Raw genomic sequence first — 18,363 nt, 5'->3', positions numbered from 1 at the left:
AACAAAGTAGTTTCACGTTCTATCTCTACGTTTTGATTCCTCTTGATGTAGCCCTAAGCAGTGACTGGCGAGAAACACTTTCATGGGAAGGGGTTGCCAAGCTTCCCAAAATTACAAATCTCCAGAAATCTCAGCAAATATTTTTTCACCCAAACTGGATGATACTTTCAGGTAATGATCAGTACACTAAGGCGACTTGGTTCCCCAAATTTCGTTCTTCTATGTTGAAGCGTTCATTTCCAGTAACAGTTTGAATTTTTAGGTTTCACTCTGTTTTCTCCTATATTGATAGATGTATTTGGAACTCTAAATCCAACACGGTTTGTGCTAGCTTCTTGAAACTTGACAGAACAAAGTAGTTTCACGTTCTATCTCTACGTTTTGTTTCCTCTTGATGTAGCCCTAAGCAGTGACTGGCGAGAAACACTTTCATCGGAAGGGGTTGCCAAGCTTCCAAAAATTACGAATCTCCAGAAATCTCAGCAAATATTTTTTCACCCAAACTGGATGATACTTTCAGGTAATGATCAGTACACTAAGGCGACTTGGTTCCCCAAATTTCGTTCTTCTATGTTGAAGCGTTCATTTCCAGTAACAGTTTGAATTTTTAGGTTTCACTCTGTTTTCTCCTATATTGATAGATGTATTTGGAACTCTAAATCCAACACGGTTTGTGCTAGCTTCTTGAAACTTGACAGAACAAAGTAGTTTCACGTTCTATCTCTACGTTTTGTTTCCTCTTGATGTAGCCCTAAGCAGTGACTGGCGAGAAACACTTTCATCGGAAGGGGTTGCCAAGCTTCCAAAAATTACGAATCTCCAGAAATCTCAGCAAATATTTTTTCACCCAAACTGGATGATACTTTCAGGTAATGATCAGTACACTAAGGCGACTTGGTTCCCCAAATTTCGTTCTTCTATGTTGAAGCGTTCATTTCCAGTAACAGTTTGAATTTTTAGGTTTCACTCTGTTTTCTCCTATATTGATAGATGTATTTGGAACTCTAAATCCAACACGGTTTGTGCTAGCTTCTTGAAACTTGACACAACAAAGTAGTTTCACGTTCTATCTCTACGTTTTGTTTCCTCTTGATGTAGCCCTAAGCAGTGACTGGCGAGAAACACTTTCATCGGAAGGGGTTGCCAAGCTTCCAAAAATTACGAATCTCCAGAAATCTCAGCAAATATTTTTTCACCCAAACTGGATGATACTTTCAGGTAATGATCAGTACACTAAGGCGACTTGGTTCCCCAAATTTCGTTCTTCTATGTTGAAGCGTTCATTTCCAGTAACAGTTTGAATTTTTAGGTTTCACTCTGTTTTCTCCTATATTGATAGATGTATTTGGAACTCTAAATCCAACACGGTTTGTGCTAGCTTCTTGAAACTTGACACAACAAAGTAGTTTCACGTTCTATCTCTACGTTTTGTTTCCTCTTGATGTAGCCCTAAGCAGTGACTGGCGAGAAACACTTTCATCGGAAGGGGTTGCCAAGCTTCCAAAAATTAAAATCTCCAGAAATCTCAGCAAATATTTTTTCACCCAAACTGGATGATACTTTCAGGTAATGATCAGTACACTAAGGCGACTTGGTTCCCCAAATTTCGTTCTTCTATGTTGAAGCGTTCATTTCCAGTAACAGTTTGAATTTTTAGGTTTCACTCTGTTTTCTCCTATATTGATAGATGTATTTGGAACTCTAAATCCAACACGGTTTGTGCTAGCTTCTTGAAACTTGACACAACAAAGTAGTTTCACGTTCTATCTCTCCATTTTGTTTCCTCTTGATGTAGCCCTAAGCAGTGACTGGCGAGAAACACTTTCATGGGAAGGGGTTGCCAAGCTTCCCAAAATTACGAATCTCCAGAAATCTCAGCAAACATTTTTTCACCCAAACTGGATGATACTTTCAGGTAATGATCAGTACACTAAGGCGACTTGGTTCCCCAAATTTCGTTCTTCTATGTTGAAGCGTTCATTTCCAGTAACAGTTTGAATTTTTAGGTTTCACTCTGTTTTCTCCTATATTGATAGATGTATTTGGAACTCTAAATCCAACACGGTTTGTGCTAGCTTCTTGAAACTTGACACAACAAAGTAGTTTCACGTTCTATCTCTACGTTTTGTTTCCTCTTGATGTAGCCCTAAGCAGTGACTGGCGAGAAACACTTTCATGGGAAGGGGTTGCCAAGCTTCCAAAAATTACGAATCTCCAGAAATCTCAGCAAATATTTTTTCACCCAAACTGGATGATACTTTCAGGTAATGATCAGTACACTAAGGCGACTTGGTTCCCCAAATTTCGTTCTTCTATGTTGAAGCGTTCATTTCCAGTAACAGTTTGAATTTTTAGGTTTCACTCTGTTTTCTCCTATATTGATAGATGTATTTGGAACTCTAAATCCAACACGGTTTGTGCTAGCTTCTTGAAACTTGACAGAACAAAGTAGTTTCACGTTCTATCTCTACGTTTTGTTTCCTCTTGATGTAGCCCTAAGCAGTGACTGGCGAGAAACACTTTCATCGGAAGGGGTTGCCAAGCTTCCAAAAATTACGAATCTCCAGAAATCTCAGCAAATATTTTTTCACCCAAACTGGATGATACTTTCAGGTAATGATCAGTACACTAAGGCGACTTGGTTCCCCAAATTTCGTTCTTCTATGTTGAAGCGTTCATTTCCAGTAACAGTTTGAATTTTTAGGTTTCACTCTGTTTTCTCCTATATTGATAGATGTATTTGGAACTCTAAATCCAACACGGTTTGTGCTAGCTTCTTGAAACTTGACACAACAAAGTAGTTTCACGTTCTATCTCTACGTTTTGTTTCCTCTTGATGTAGCCCTAAGCAGTGACTGGGGAGAAACACTTTCATCGGAAGGGGTTGCCAAGCTTCCAAAAATTAAAATCTCCAGAAATCTCAGCAAATATTTTTTCACCCAAACTGGATGATACTTTCAGGTAATGATCAGTACACTAAGGCGACTTGGTTCCCCAAATTTCGTTCTTCTATGTTGAAGCGTTCATTTCCAGTAACAGTTTGAATTTTTAGGTTTCACTCTGTTTTCTCCTATATTGATAGATGTATTTGGAACTCTAAATCCAACACGGTTTGTGCTAGCTTCTTGAAACTTGACAGAACAAAGTAGTTTCACGTTCTATCTCTCCATTTTGTTTCCTCTTGATGTAGCCCTAAGCAGTGACTGGCGAGAAACACTTTCATGGGAAGGGGTTGCCAAGCTTCCAAAAATTACGAATCTCCAGAAATCTCAGCAAATATTTTTTCACCCAAACTGGATGATACTTTCAGGTAATGATCAGTACACTAAGGCGACTTGGTTCCCCAAATTTCGTTCTTCTATGTTGAAGCGTTCATTTCCAGTAACAGTTTGAATTTTTAGGTTTCACTCTGTTTTCTCCTATATTGATAGATGTATTTGGAACTCTAAATCCAACACGGTTTGTGCTAGCTTCTTGAAACTTGACACAACAAAGTAGTTTCACGTTCTATCTCTACGTTTTGTTTCCTCTTGATGTAGCCCTAAGCAGTGACTGGCGAGAAACACTTTCATCGGAAGGGGTTGCCAAGCTTCCAAAAATTACGAATCTCCAGAAATCTCAGCAAATATTTTTTCACCCAAACTGGATGATACTTTCAGGTAATGATCAGTACACTAAGGCGACTTGGTTCCCCAAATTTCGTTCTTCTATGTTGAAGCGTTCATTTCCAGTAACAGTTTGAATTTTTAGGTTTCACTCTGTTTTCTCCTATATTGATAGATGTATTTGGAACTCTAAATCCAACACGGTTTGTGCTAGCTTCTTGAAACTTGACACAACAAAGTAGTTTCACGTTCTATCTCTACGTTTTGTTTCCTCTTGATGTAGCCCTAAACAGTGACTGGCGAGAAACACTTTCATCGGAAGGGGTTGCCAAGCTTCCAAAAATTACGAATCTCCAGAAATCTCAGCAAATATTTTTTCACCCAAACTGGATGATACTTTCAGGTAATGATCAGTACACTAAGGCGACTTGGTTCCCCAAATTTCGTTCTTCTATGTTGAAGCGTTCATTTCCAGTAACAGTTTGAATTTTTAGGTTTCACTCTGTTTTCTCCTATATTGATAGATGTATTTGGAACTCTAAATCCAACACGGTTTGTGCTAGCTTCTTGAAACTTGACAGAACAAAGTAGTTTCACGTTCTATCTCTACGTTTTGTTTCCTCTTGATGTAGCCCTAAGCAGTGACTGGCGAGAAACACTTTCATGGGAAGGGGTTGCCAAGCTTCCAAAAATTACGAATCTCCAGAAATCTCAGCAAATATTTTTTCACCCAAACTGGATGATACTTTCAGGTAATGATCAGTACACTAAGGCGACTTGGTTCCCCAAATTTCGTTCTTCTATGTTGAAGCGTTCATTTCCAGTAACAGTTTGAATTTTTAGGTTTCACTCTGTTTTCTCCTATATTGATAGATGTATTTGGAACTCTAAATCCAACACGGTTTGTGCTAGCTTCTTGAAACTTGACACAACAAAGTAGTTTCACATTCTATCTCTACGTTTTGTTTCCTCTTGATGTAGCCCTAAGCAGTGACTGGCGAGAAACACTTTCATGGGAAGGGGTTGCCAAGCTTCCAAAAATTACGAATCTCCAGAAATCTCAGCAAATATTTTTTCACCCAAACTGGATGATACTTTCAGGTAATGATCAGTACACTAAGGCGACTTGGTTCCCCAAATTTCGTTCTTCTATGTTGAAGCGTTCATTTCCAGTAACAGTTTGAATTTTTAGGTTTCACTCTGTTTTCTCCTATATTGATAGATGTATTTGGAACTCTAAATCCAACACGGTTTGTGCTAGCTTCTTGAAACTTGACAGAACAAAGTAGTTTCACGTTCTATCTCTACGTTTTGTTTCCTCTTGATGCAGCCCTAAGCAGTGACTGGCGAGAAACACTTTCATCGGAAGGGGTTGCCAAGCTTCCAAAAATTACGAATCTCCAGAAATCTCAGCAAATATTTTTTCACCCAAACTGGATGATACTTTCAGGTAATGATCAGTACACTAAGGCGACTTGGTTCCCCAAATTTCGTTCTTCTATGTTGAAGCGTTCATTTCCAGTAACAGTTTGAATTTTTAGGTTTCACTCTGTTTTCTCCTATATTGATAGATGTATTTGGAACTCTAAATCCAACACGGTTTGTGCTAGCTTCTTGAAACTTGACACAACAAAGTAGTTTCACGTTCTATCTCTACGTTTTGTTTCCTCTTGATGTAGCCCTAAGCAGTGACTGGCGAGAAACACTTTCATCGGAAGGGGTTGCCAAGCTTCCAAAAATTAAAATCTCCAGAAATCTCAGCAAATATTTTTTCACCCAAACTGGATGATACTTTCAGGTAATGATCAGTACACTAAGGCGACTTGGTTCCCCAAATTTCGTTCTTCTATGTTGAAGCGTTCATTTCCAGTAACAGTTTGAATTTTTAGGTTTCACTCTGTTTTCTCCTATATTGATAGATGTATTTGGAACTCTAAATCCAACACGGTTTGTGCTAGCTTCTTGAAACTTGACACAACAAAGTAGTTTCACGTTCTATCTCTCCATTTTGTTTCCTCTTGATGTAGCCCTAAGCAGTGACTGGCGAGAAACACTTTCATGGGAAGGGGTTGCCAAGCTTCCCAAAATTACGAATCTCCAGAAATCTCAGCAAACATTTTTTTCACCCAAACTGGATGATACTTTCAGGTAATGATCAGTACACTAAGGCGACTTGGTTCCCCAAATTACGTTCTTCTATGTTGAAGCGTTCATTTCCAGTAACAGTTTGAATTTTTAGGTTTCACTCTGTTTTCTCCTATATTGATAGATGTATTTGGAACTCTAAATCCAACACGGTTTGTGCTAGCTTCTTGAAACTTGACACAACAAAGTAGTTTCACGTTCTATCTCTCCATTTTGTTTCCTCTTGATGTAGCCCTAAGCAGTGACTGGCGAGAAACACTTTCATGGGAAGGGGTTGCCAAGCTTCCCAAAATTACGAATCTCCAGAAATCTCAGCAAACATTTTTTCACCCAAACTGGATGATACTTTCAGGTAATGATCAGTACACTAAGGCGACTTGGTTCCCCAAATTTCGTTCTTCTATGTTGAAGCGTTCATTTCCAGTAACAGTTTGAATTTTTAGGTTTCACTCTGTTTTCTCCTATATTGATAGATGTATTTGGAACTCTAAATCCAACACGGTTTGTGCTAGCTTCTTGAAACTTGACACAACAAAGTAGTTTCACGTTCTATCTCTACGTTTTGTTTCCTCTTGATGTAGCCCTAAGCAGTGACTGGCGAGAAACACTTTCATCGGAAGGGGTTGCCAAGCTTCCAAAAATTACGAATCTCCAGAAATCTCAGCAAATATTTTTTCACCCAAACTGGATGATACTTTCAGGTAATGATCAGTACACTAAGGCGACTTGGTTCCCCAAATTTCGTTCTTCTATGTTGAAGCGTTCATTTCCAGTAACAGTTTGAATTTTTAGGTTTCACTCTGTTTTCTCCTATATTGATAGATGTATTTGGAACTCTAAATCCAACACGGTTTGTGCTAGCTTCTTGAAACTTGACAGAACAAAGTAGTTTCACGTTCTATCTCTACGTTTTGTTTCCTCTTGATGTAGCCCTAAGCAGTGACTGGCGAGAAACACTTTCATCGGAAGGGGTTGCCAAGCTTCCAAAAATTACGAATCTCCAGAAATCTCAGCAAATATTTTTTCACCCAAACTGGATGATACTTTCAGGTAATGATCAGTACACTAAGGCGACTTGGTTCCCCAAATTTCGTTCTTCTATGTTGAAGCGTTCATTTCCAGTAACAGTTTGAATTTTTAGGTTTCACTCTGTTTTCTCCTATATTGATAGATGTATTTGGAACTCTAAATCCAACACGGTTTGTGCTAGCTTCTTGAAACTTGACACAACAAAGTAGTTTCACGTTCTATCTCTACGTTTTGTTTCCTCTTGATGTAGCCCTAAGCAGTGACTGGGGAGAAACACTTTCATCGGAAGGGGTTGCCAAGCTTCCAAAAATTAAAATCTCCAGAAATCTCAGCAAATATTTTTTCACCCAAACTGGATGATACTTTCAGGTAATGATCAGTACACTAAGGCGACTTGGTTCCCCAAATTTCGTTCTTCTATGTTGAAGCGTTCATTTCCAGTAACAGTTTGAATTTTTAGGTTTCACTCTGTTTTCTCCTATATTGATAGATGTATTTGGAACTCTAAATCCAACACGGTTTGTGCTAGCTTCTTGAAACTTGACACAACAAAGTAGTTTCACGTTCTATCTCTCCATTTTGTTTCCTCTTGATGTAGCCCTAAGCAGTGACTGGCGAGAAACACTTTCATGGGAAGGGGTTGCCAAGCTTCCAAAAATTACGAATCTCCAGAAATCTCAGCAAATATTTTTTCACCCAAACTGGATGATACTTTCAGGTAATGATCAGTACACTAAGGCGACTTGGTTCCCCAAATTTCGTTCTTCTATGTTGAAGCGTTCATTTCCAGTAACAGTTTGAATTTTTAGGTTTCACTCTGTTTTCTCCTATATTGATAGATGTATTTGGAACTCTAAATCCAACACGGTTTGTGCTAGCTTCTTGAAACTTGACACAACAAAGTAGTTTCACGTTCTATCTCTACGTTTTGTTTCCTCTTGATGTAGCCCTAAGCAGTGACTGGCGAGAAACACTTTCATCGGAAGGGGTTGCCAAGCTTCCAAAAATTACGAATCTCCAGAAATCTCAGCAAATATTTTTTCACCCAAACTGGATGATACTTTCAGGTAATGATCAGTACACTAAGGCGACTTGGTTCCCCAAATTTCGTTCTTCTATGTTGAAGCGTTCATTTCCAGTAACAGTTTGAATTTTTAGGTTTCACTCTGTTTTCTCCTATATTGATAGATGTATTTGGAACTCTAAATCCAACACGGTTTGTGCTAGCTTCTTGAAACTTGACACAACAAAGTAGTTTCACGTTCTATCTCTACGTTTTGTTTCCTCTTGATGTAGCCCTAAACAGTGACTGGCGAGAAACACTTTCATCGGAAGGGGTTGCCAAGCTTCCAAAAATTACGAATCTCCAGAAATCTCAGCAAATATTTTTTCACCCAAACTGGATGATACTTTCAGGTAATGATCAGTACACTAAGGCGACTTGGTTCCCCAAATTTTGTTCTTCTATGTTGAAGCGTTCATTTCCAGTAACAGTTTGAATTTTTAGGTTTCACTCTGTTTTCTCCTATATTGATAGATGTATTTGGAACTCTAAATCCAACACGGTTTGTGCTAGCTTCTTGAAACTTGACAGAACAAAGTAGTTTCACGTTCTATCTCTACGTTTTGTTTCCTCTTGATGTAGCCCTAAGCAGTGACTGGCGAGAAACACTTTCATGGGAAGGGGTTGCCAAGCTTCCAAAAATTACGAATCTCCAGAAATCTCAGCAAATATTTTTTCACCCAAACTGGATGATACTTTCAGGTAATGATCAGTACACTAAGGCGACTTGGTTCCCCAAATTTCGTTCTTCTATGTTGAAGCGTTCATTTCCAGTAACAGTTTGAATTTTTAGGTTTCACTCTGTTTTCTCCTATATTGATAGATGTATTTGGAACTCTAAATCCAACACGGTTTGTGCTAGCTTCTTGAAACTTGACACAACAAAGTAGTTTCACATTCTATCTCTACGTTTTGTTTCCTCTTGATGTAGCCCTAAGCAGTGACTGGCGAGAAACACTTTCATGGGAAGGGGTTGCCAAGCTTCCAAAAATTACGAATCTCCAGAAATCTCAGCAAATATTTTTTCACCCAAACTGGATGATACTTTCAGGTAATGATCAGTACACTAAGGCGACTTGGTTCCCCAAATTTCGTTCTTCTATGTTGAAGCGTTCATTTCCAGTAACAGTTTGAATTTTTAGGTTTCACTCTGTTTTCTCCTATATTGATAGATGTATTTGGAACTCTAAATCCAACACGGTTTGTGCTAGCTTCTTGAAACTTGACAGAACAAAGTAGTTTCACGTTCTATCTCTACGTTTTGTTTCCTCTTGATGCAGCCCTAAGCAGTGACTGGCGAGAAACACTTTCATCGGAAGGGGTTGCCAAGCTTCCAAAAATTACGAATCTCCAGAAATCTCAGCAAATATTTTTTCACCCAAACTGGATGATACTTTCAGGTAATGATCAGTACACTAAGGCGACTTGGTTCCCCAAATTTCGTTCTTCTATGTTGAAGCGTTCATTTCCAGTAACAGTTTGAATTTTTAGGTTTCACTCTGTTTTCTCCTATATTGATAGATGTATTTGGAACTCTAAATCCAACACGGTTTGTGCTAGCTTCTTGAAACTTGACACAACAAAGTAGTTTCACGTTCTATCTCTACGTTTTGTTTCCTCTTGATGTAGCCCTAAGCAGTGACTGGCGAGAAACACTTTCATCGGAAGGGGTTGCCAAGCTTCCAAAAATTAAAATCTCCAGAAATCTCAGCAAATATTTTTTCACCCAAACTGGATGATACTTTCAGGTAATGATCAGTACACTAAGGCGACTTGGTTCCCCAAATTTCGTTCTTCTATGTTGAAGCGTTCATTTCCAGTAACAGTTTGAATTTTTAGGTTTCACTCTGTTTTCTCCTATATTGATAGATGTATTTGGAACTCTAAATCCAACACGGTTTGTGCTAGCTTCTTGAAACTTGACAGAACAAAGTAGTTTCACGTTCTATCTCTACGTTTTGTTTCCTCTTGATGCAGCCCTAAGCAGTGACTGGCGAGAAACACTTTCATCGGAAGGGGTTGCCAAGCTTCCAAAAATTACGAATCTCCAGAAATCTCAGCAAATATTTTTTCACCCAAACTGGATGATACTTTCAGGTAATGATCAGTACACTAAGGCGACTTGGTTCCCCAAATTTCGTTCTTCTATGTTGAAGCGTTCATTTCCAGTAACAGTTTGAATTTTTAGGTTTCACTCTGTTTTCTCCTATATTGATAGATGTATTTGGAACTCTAAATCCAACACGGTTTGTGCTAGCTTCTTGAAACTTGACACAACAAAGTAGTTTCACGTTCTATCTCTACGTTTTGTTTCCTCTTGATGTAGCCCTAAGCAGTGACTGGCGAGAAACACTTTCATCGGAAGGGGTTGCCAAGCTTCCAAAAATTAAAATCTCCAGAAATCTCAGCAAATATTTTTTCACCCAAACTGGATGATACTTTCAGGTAATGATCAGTACACTAAGGCGACTTGGTTCCCCAAATTTCGTTCTTCTATGTTGAAGCGTTCATTTCCAGTAACAGTTTGAATTTTTAGGTTTCACTCTGTTTTCTCCTATATTGATAGATGTATTTGGAACTCTAAATCCAACACGGTTTGTGCTAGCTTCTTGAAACTTGACACAACAAAGTAGTTTCACGTTCTATCTCTCCATTTTGTTTCCTCTTGATGTAGCCCTAAGCAGTGACTGGCGAGAAACACTTTCATGGGAAGGGGTTGCCAAGCTTCCCAAAATTACGAATCTCCAGAAATCTCAGCAAACATTTTTTTCACCCAAACTGGATGATACTTTCAGGTAATGATCAGTACACTAAGGCGACTTGGTTCCCCAAATTACGTTCTTCTATGTTGAAGTGTTCATTTCCAGTAACAGTTTGAATTTTTAGGTTTCACTCTGTTTTCTCCTATATTGATAGATGTATTTGGAACTCTAAATCCAACACGGTTTGTGCTAGCTTCTTGAAACTTGACAGAACAAAGTAGTTTCACGTTCTATCTCTACGTTTTGTTTCCTCTTGATGTAGCCCTAAGCAGTGACTGGCGAGAAACACTTTCATGGGAAGGGGTTGCCAAGCTTCCAAAAATTACGAATCTCCAGAAATCTCAGCAAATATTTTTTCACCCAAACTGGATGATACTTTCAGGTAATGATCAGTACACTAAGGCGACTTGGTTCCCCAAATTTCGTTCTTCTATGTTGAAGCGTTCATTTCCAGTAACAGTTTGAATTTTTAGGTTTCACTCTGTTTTCTCCTATATTGATAGATGTATTTGGAACTCTAAATCCAACACGGTTTGTGCTAGCTTCTTGAAACTTGACACAACAAATAGTTTCACGTTCTATCTCTACGTTTTGTTTCCTCTTGATGTAGCCCTAAGCAGTGACTGGCGAGAAACACTTTCATCGGAAGGGGTTGCCAAGCTTCCAAAAATTAAAATCTCCAGAAATCTCAGCAAATATTTTTTCACCCAAACTGGATGATACTTTCAGGTAATGATCAGTACACTAAGGCGACTTGGTTCCCCAAATTTCGTTCTTCTATGTTGAAGCGTTCATTTCCAGTAACAGTTTGAATTTTTAGGTTTCACTCTGTTTTCTCCTATATTGATAGATGTATTTGGAACTCTAAATCCAACACGGTTTGTGCTAGCTTCTTGAAACTTGACACAACAAAGTAGTTTCACGTTCTATCTCTACGTTTTGATTCCTCTTGATGTAGCCCTAAGCAGTGACTGGCGAGAAACACTTTCATGGGAAGGGGTTGCCAAGCTTCCAAAAATTACGAATCTCCAGAAATCTCAGCAAATATTTTTTCACCCAAACTGGATGATACTTTCAGGTAATGATCAGTACACTAAGGCGACTTGGTTCCCCAAATTTCGTTCTTCTATGTCGAAGCGTTCATTTCCAGTAACAGTTTGAATTTTTAGGTTTCACTCTGTTTTCTCCTATATTGATAGATGTATTTGGAACTCTAAATCCAACACGGTTTGTGCTAGCTTCTTGAAACTTGACACAACAAAGTAGTTTCACGTTCTATCTCTACGTTTTATTTCCTCTTGATGTAGCCCTAAGCAGTGACTGGCGAGAAACACTTTCATGGGAAGGGGTTGCCAAGCTTCCAAAAATTACGAATCTCCAGAAATCTCAGCAAATATTTTTTCACCCAAACTGGATGATACTTTCAGGTAATGATCAGTACACTAAGGCGACTTGGTTCCCCAAATTTCGTTCTTCTATGTTGAAGCGTTCATTTCCAGTAACAGTTTGAATTTTTAGGTTTCACTCTGTTTTCTCCTATATTGATAGATGTATTTGGAACTCTAAATCCAACACGGTTTGTGCTAGCTTCTTGAAACTTGACAGAACAAAGTAGTTTCACGTTCTATCTCTACGTTTTGTTTCCTCTTGATGTAGCCCTAAGCAGTGACTGGCGAGAAACACTTTCATGGGAAGGGGTTGCCAAGCTTCCAAAAATTACGAATCTCCAGAAATCTCAGCAAATATTTTTTCACCCAAACTGGATGATACTTTCAGGTAATGATCAGTACACTAAGGCGACTTGGTTCCCCAAATTTCGTTCTTCTATGTTGAAGCGTTCATTTCCAGTAACAGTTTGAATTTTTAGGTTTCACTCTGTTTTCTCCTATATTGATAGATGTATTTGGAACTCTAAATCCAACACGGTTTGTGCTAGCTTCTTGAAACTTGACACACCAAAGTAGTTTCACGTTCTATCTCTATGTTTTGTTTCCTCTTGATGTAGCCCTAAGCAGTGACTGGCGAGAAACACTTTCATCGGAAGGGGTTGCCAAGCTTCCAAAAATTACGAATCTCCAGAAATCTCAGCAAATATTTTTTCACCCAAACTGGATGATACTTTCAGGTAATGATCAGTACACTAAGGCGACTTGGTTCCCCAAATTTCGTTCTTCTATGTTGAAGCGTTCATTTCCAGTAACAGTTTGAATTTTTAGGTTTCACTCTGTTTTCTCCTATATTGATAGATGTATTTGGAACTCTAAATCCAACACGGTTTGTGCTAGCTTCTTGAAACTTGACACAACAAAGTAGTTTCACGTTCTATCTCTACGTTTTGTTTCCTCTTGATGTAGCCCTAAGCAGTGACTGGCGAGAAACACTTTCATCGGAAGGGGTTGCCAAGCTTCCAAAAATTAAAATCTCCAGAAATCTCAGCAAATATTTTTTCACCCAAACTGGATGATACTTTCAGGTAATGATCAGTACACTAAGGCGACTTGGTTCCCCAAATTTCGTTCTTCTATGTTGAAGCGTTCATTTCCAGTAACAGTTTGAATTTTTAGGTTTCACTCTGTTTTCTCCTATATTGATAGATGTATTTGGAACTCTAAATCCAACACGGTTTGTGCTAGCTTCTTGAAACTTGACAGAACAAAGTAGTTTCACGTTCTATCTCTACGTTTTGTTTCCTCTTGATGCAGCCCTAAGCAGTGACTGGCGAGAAACACTTTCATCGGAAGGGGTTGCCAAGCTTCCAAAAATTACGAATCTCCAGAAATCTCAGCAAATATTTTTTCACCCAAACTGGATGATACTTTCAGGTAATGATCAGTACACTAAGGCGACTTGGTTCCCCAAATTTCGTTCTTCTATGTTGAAGCGTTCATTTCCAGTAACAGTTTGAATTTTTAGGTTTCACTCTGTTTTCTCCTATATTGATAGATGTATTTGGAACTCTAAATCCAACACGGTTTGTGCTAGCTTCTTGAAACTTGACACAACAAAGTAGTTTCACGTTCTATCTCTACGTTTTGTTTCCTCTTGATGTAGCCCTAAGCAGTGACTGGCGAGAAACACTTTCATCGGAAGGGGTTGCCAAGCTTCCAAAAATTAAAATCTCCAGAAATCTCAGCAAATATTTTTTCACCCAAACTGGATGATACTTTCAGGTAATGATCAGTACACTAAGGCGACTTGGTTCCCCAAATTTCGTTCTTCTATGTTGAAGCGTTCATTTCCAGTAACAGTTTGAATTTTTAGGTTTCACTCTGTTTTCTCCTATATTGATAGATGTATTTGGAACTCTAAATCCAACACGGTTTGTGCTAGCTTCTTGAAACTTGACACAACAAAGTAGTTTCACGTTCTATCTCTCCATTTTGTTTCCTCTTGATGTAGCCCTAAGCAGTGACTGGCGAGAAACACTTTCATGGGAAGGGGTTGCCAAGCTTCCCAAAATTACGAATCTCCAGAAATCTCAGCAAACATTTTTTTCACCCAAACTGGATGATACTTTCAGGTAATGATCAGTACACTAAGGCGACTTGGTTCCCCAAATTACGTTCTTCTATGTTGAAGTGTTCATTTCCAGTAACAGTTTGAATTTTTAGGTTTCACTCTGTTTTCTCCTATATTGATAGATGTATTTGGAACTCTAAATCCAACACGGTTTGTGCTAGCTTCTTGAAACTTGACAGAACAAAGTAGTTTCACGTTCTATCTCTACGTTTTGTTTCCTCTTGATGTAGCCCTAAGCAGTGACTGGCGAGAAACACTTTCATGGGAAGGGGTTGCCAAGCTTCCAAAAATTACGAATCTCCAGAAATCTCAGCAAATATTTTTTCACCCAAACTGGATGATACTTTCAGGTAATGATCAGTACACTAAGGCGACTTGGTTCCCCAAATTTCGTTCTTCTATGTTGAAGCGTTCATTTCCAGTAACAGTTTGAATTTTTAGGTTTCACTCTGTTTTCTCCTATATTGATAGATGTATTTGGAACTCTAAATCCAACACGGTTTGTGCTAGCTTCTTGAAACTTGACACAACAAATAGTTTCACGTTCTATCTCTACGTTTTGTTTCCTCTTGATGTAGCCCTAAGCAGTGACTGGCGAGAAACACTTTCATCGGAAGGGGTTGCCAAGCTTCCAAAAATTAAAATCTCCAGAAATCTCAGCAAATATTTTTTCACCCAAACTGGATGATACTTTCAGGTAATGATCAGTACACTAAGGCGACTTGGTTCCCCAAATTTCGTTCTTCTATGTTGAAGCGTTCATTTCCAGTAACAGTTTGAATTTTTAGGTTTCACTCTGTTTTCTCCTATATTGATAGATGTATTTGGAACTCTAAATCCAACACGGTTTGTGCTAGCTTCTTGAAACTTGACACAACAAAGTAGTTTCACGTTCTATCTCTACGTTTTGATTCCTCTTGATGTAGCCCTAAGCAGTGACTGGCGAGAAACACTTTCATGGGAAGGGGTTGCCAAGCTTCCAAAAATTACGAATCTCCAGAAATCTCAGCAAATATTTTTTCACCCAAACTGGATGATACTTTCAGGTAATGATCAGTACACTAAGGCGACTTGGTTCCCCAAATTTCGTTCTTCTATGTCGAAGCGTTCATTTCCAGTAACAGTTTGAATTTTTAGGTTTCACTCTGTTTTCTCCTATATTGATAGATGTATTTGGAACTCTAAATCCAACACGGTTTGTGCTAGCTTCTTGAAACTTGACACAACAAAGTAGTTTCACGTTCTATCTCTACGTTTTATTTCCTCTTGATGTAGCCCTAAGCAGTGACTGGCGAGAAACACTTTCATGGGAAGGGGTTGCCAAGCTTCCAAAAATTACGAATCTCCAGAAATCTCAGCAAATATTTTTTCACCCAAACTGGATGATACTTTCAGGTAATGATCAGTACACTAAGGCGACTTGGTTCCCCAAATTTCGTTCTTCTATGTTGAAGCGTTCATTTCCAGTAACAGTTTGAATTTTTAGGTTTCACTCTGTTTTCTCCTATATTGATAGATGTATTTGGAACTCTAAATCCAACACGGTTTGTGCTAGCTTCTTGAAACTTGACACAACAAAGTAGTTTCACGTTCTATCTCTACGTTTTGTTTCCTCTTGATGTAGCCCTAAGCAGTGACTGGCGAGAAACACTTTCATCGGAAGGGGTTGCCAAGCTTCCAAAAATTAAAATCTCCAGAAATCTCAGCAAATATTTTTTCACCCAAACTGGATGATACTTTCAGGTAATGATCAGTACACTAAGGCGACTAGGTTCCCCAAATTTCGTTCTTCTATGTTGAAGCGTTCATTTCCAGTAACAGTTTGAATTTTTAGGTTTCACTCTGTTTTCTCCTATATTGATAGATGTATTTGGAACTCTAAATCCAACACGGTTTGTGCTAGCTTCTTGAAACTTGACACAACAATGTAGTTTCACGTTCTATCTCTACGTTTTGTTTCCTCTTGATATAGCCCTAAGCAATGACTGGCGAGAAACACTTTCATGGGAAGGGGTTGCCAAGTTTCCCAAATTTACGAATCTCCAGAAATCTCAGCAAACATTTTTTCACCCAAACTGGATGATACTTTCAGGTAATGATCAGTACACTAAGGCGACTTGGTTCCCCAAATTTCGTTCTTCTATGTTGAAGCGTTCATTTCCAGTAACAGTTTGAATTTTTAGGTTTCACTCTGTTTTCTCCTATATTGACAGATGTATTTGGAACTCTAAATCCAACACGGTTTGTGCTAGCTTCTTGAAACTTGACACAACAAAGTAGTTTCACGTTCTATCTCTACGTTTTGTTTCCTCTTGATGTAGCCCTAAGCAGTGACTGGCGAGAAACACTTTCATGGGAAGGGGTTGCCAAGCTTCCAAAAATTACGAATCTCCAGAAATCTCAGCAAATATTTTTTCACCCAAACTGGATGATACTTTCAGGTAATGATCAGTACACTAAGGCGACTTGGTTCCCCAAATTTCGTTCTTCTATGTTGAAGCGTTCATTTCCAGTAACAGTTTGAATTTTTAGGTTTCACTCTGTTTTCTCCTATATTGATAGATGTATTTGGAACTCTAAATCCAACACGGTTTGTGCTAGCTTCTTGAAACTTGACACAACAAAGTAGTTTCACGTTCTATCTCTACGTTTTGTTTCCTCTTGATGTAGCCCTAAGCAGTGACTGGCGAGAAACACTTTCATCGGAAGGGGTTGCCAAGCTTCCAAAAATTAAAATCTCCAGAAATCTCAGCAAATATTTTTTCACCCAAACTGGATGATACTTTCAGGTAATGATCAGTACACTAAGGCGACTTGGTTCCCCAAATTTCGTTCTTCTATGTTGAAGCGTTCATTTCCAGTAACAGTTTGAATTTTTAGGTTTCACTCTGTTTTCTCCTATATTGATAGATGTATTTGGAACTCTAAATCCAACACGGTTTGTGCTAGCTTCTTGAAACTTGACACAACAAAGTAGTTTCACGTTCTATCTCTACGTTTTGTTTCCTCTTGATGTAGCCCTAAGCAGTGACTGGCGAGAAACACTTTCATTGGAAGGGGTTGCCAAGTTTCCCAAAATTACGAATCTCCAGAAATCTCAGCAAACATTTTTTCACCCAAACTGGATGATACTTTCAGGTAATGATCAGTACACTAAGGCGACTTGGTTCCCCAAATTTCGTTCTTCTATGTTGAAGCGTTCATTTCCAGTAACAGTTTGAATTTTTAGGTTTCACTCTGTTTTCTCCTATATTGATAGATGTATTTGGAACTCTAAATCCAACACGGTTTGTGCTAGCTTCTTGAAACTTGACACAACAAAGTAGTTTCACGTTCTATCTCTACGTTTTGTTTCCTCTTGATGTAGCCCTAAGCAGTGACTGGCGAGAAACACTTTCATGGGAAGGGGTTGCCAAGCTTCCAAAAATTACGAATCTCCAGAAATCTCAGCAAATATTTTTTCACCCAAACTGGATGATACTTTCAGGTAATGATCAGTACACTAAGGCGACTTGGTTCCCCAAATTTCGTTCTTCTATGTTGAAGCGTTCATTTCCAGTAACAGTTTGAATTTTTAGGTTTCACTCTGTTTTCTCCTATATTGATAGATGTATTTGGAACTCTAAATCCAACACGGTTTGTGCTAGCTTCTTGAAACTTGACACAACAAAGTAGTTTCACGTTCTATCTCTACGTTTTGTTTCCTCTTGATGTAGCCCTAAGCAGTGACTGGCGAGAAACACTTTCATCGGAAGGGGTTGCCAAGCTTCCAAAAATTACGAATCTCCAGAAATCTCAGCAAATATTTTTTCACCCAAACTGGATGATACTTTCAGGTAATGATCAGTACACTAAGGCGACTTGGTTCCCCAAATTTCGTTCTTCTATGTTGAAGCGTTCATTTCCAGTAACAGTTTGAATTTTTAGGTTTCACTCTGTTTTCTCCTATATTGATAGATGTATTTGGAACTCTAAATCCAACACGGTTTGTGCTAGCTTCTTGAAACTTGACACAACAAAGTAGTTTCACGTTCTATCTCTACGTTTTGTTTCCTCTTGATGTAGCCCTAAGCAGTGACTGGCGAGAAACACTTTCATCGGAAGGGGTTGCCAAGCTTCCAAAAATTACGAATCTCCAGAAATCTCAGCAAATATTTTTTCACCCAAACTGGATGATACTTTCAGGTAATGATCAGTACACTAAGGCGACTTGGTTCCCCAAATTTCGTTCTTCTATGTT

Source organism: Spermophilus citellus, assembly GCF_964194105.1.
Source record: "Spermophilus citellus genome assembly, chromosome: 2".
In the NCBI taxonomy this organism is placed as follows: Eukaryota; Metazoa; Chordata; class Mammalia; order Rodentia; family Sciuridae; genus Spermophilus; species Spermophilus citellus.
The sequence above is the reverse complement of the archived record's forward strand: the minus strand, read 5'-3'. Positions refer to the sequence as shown.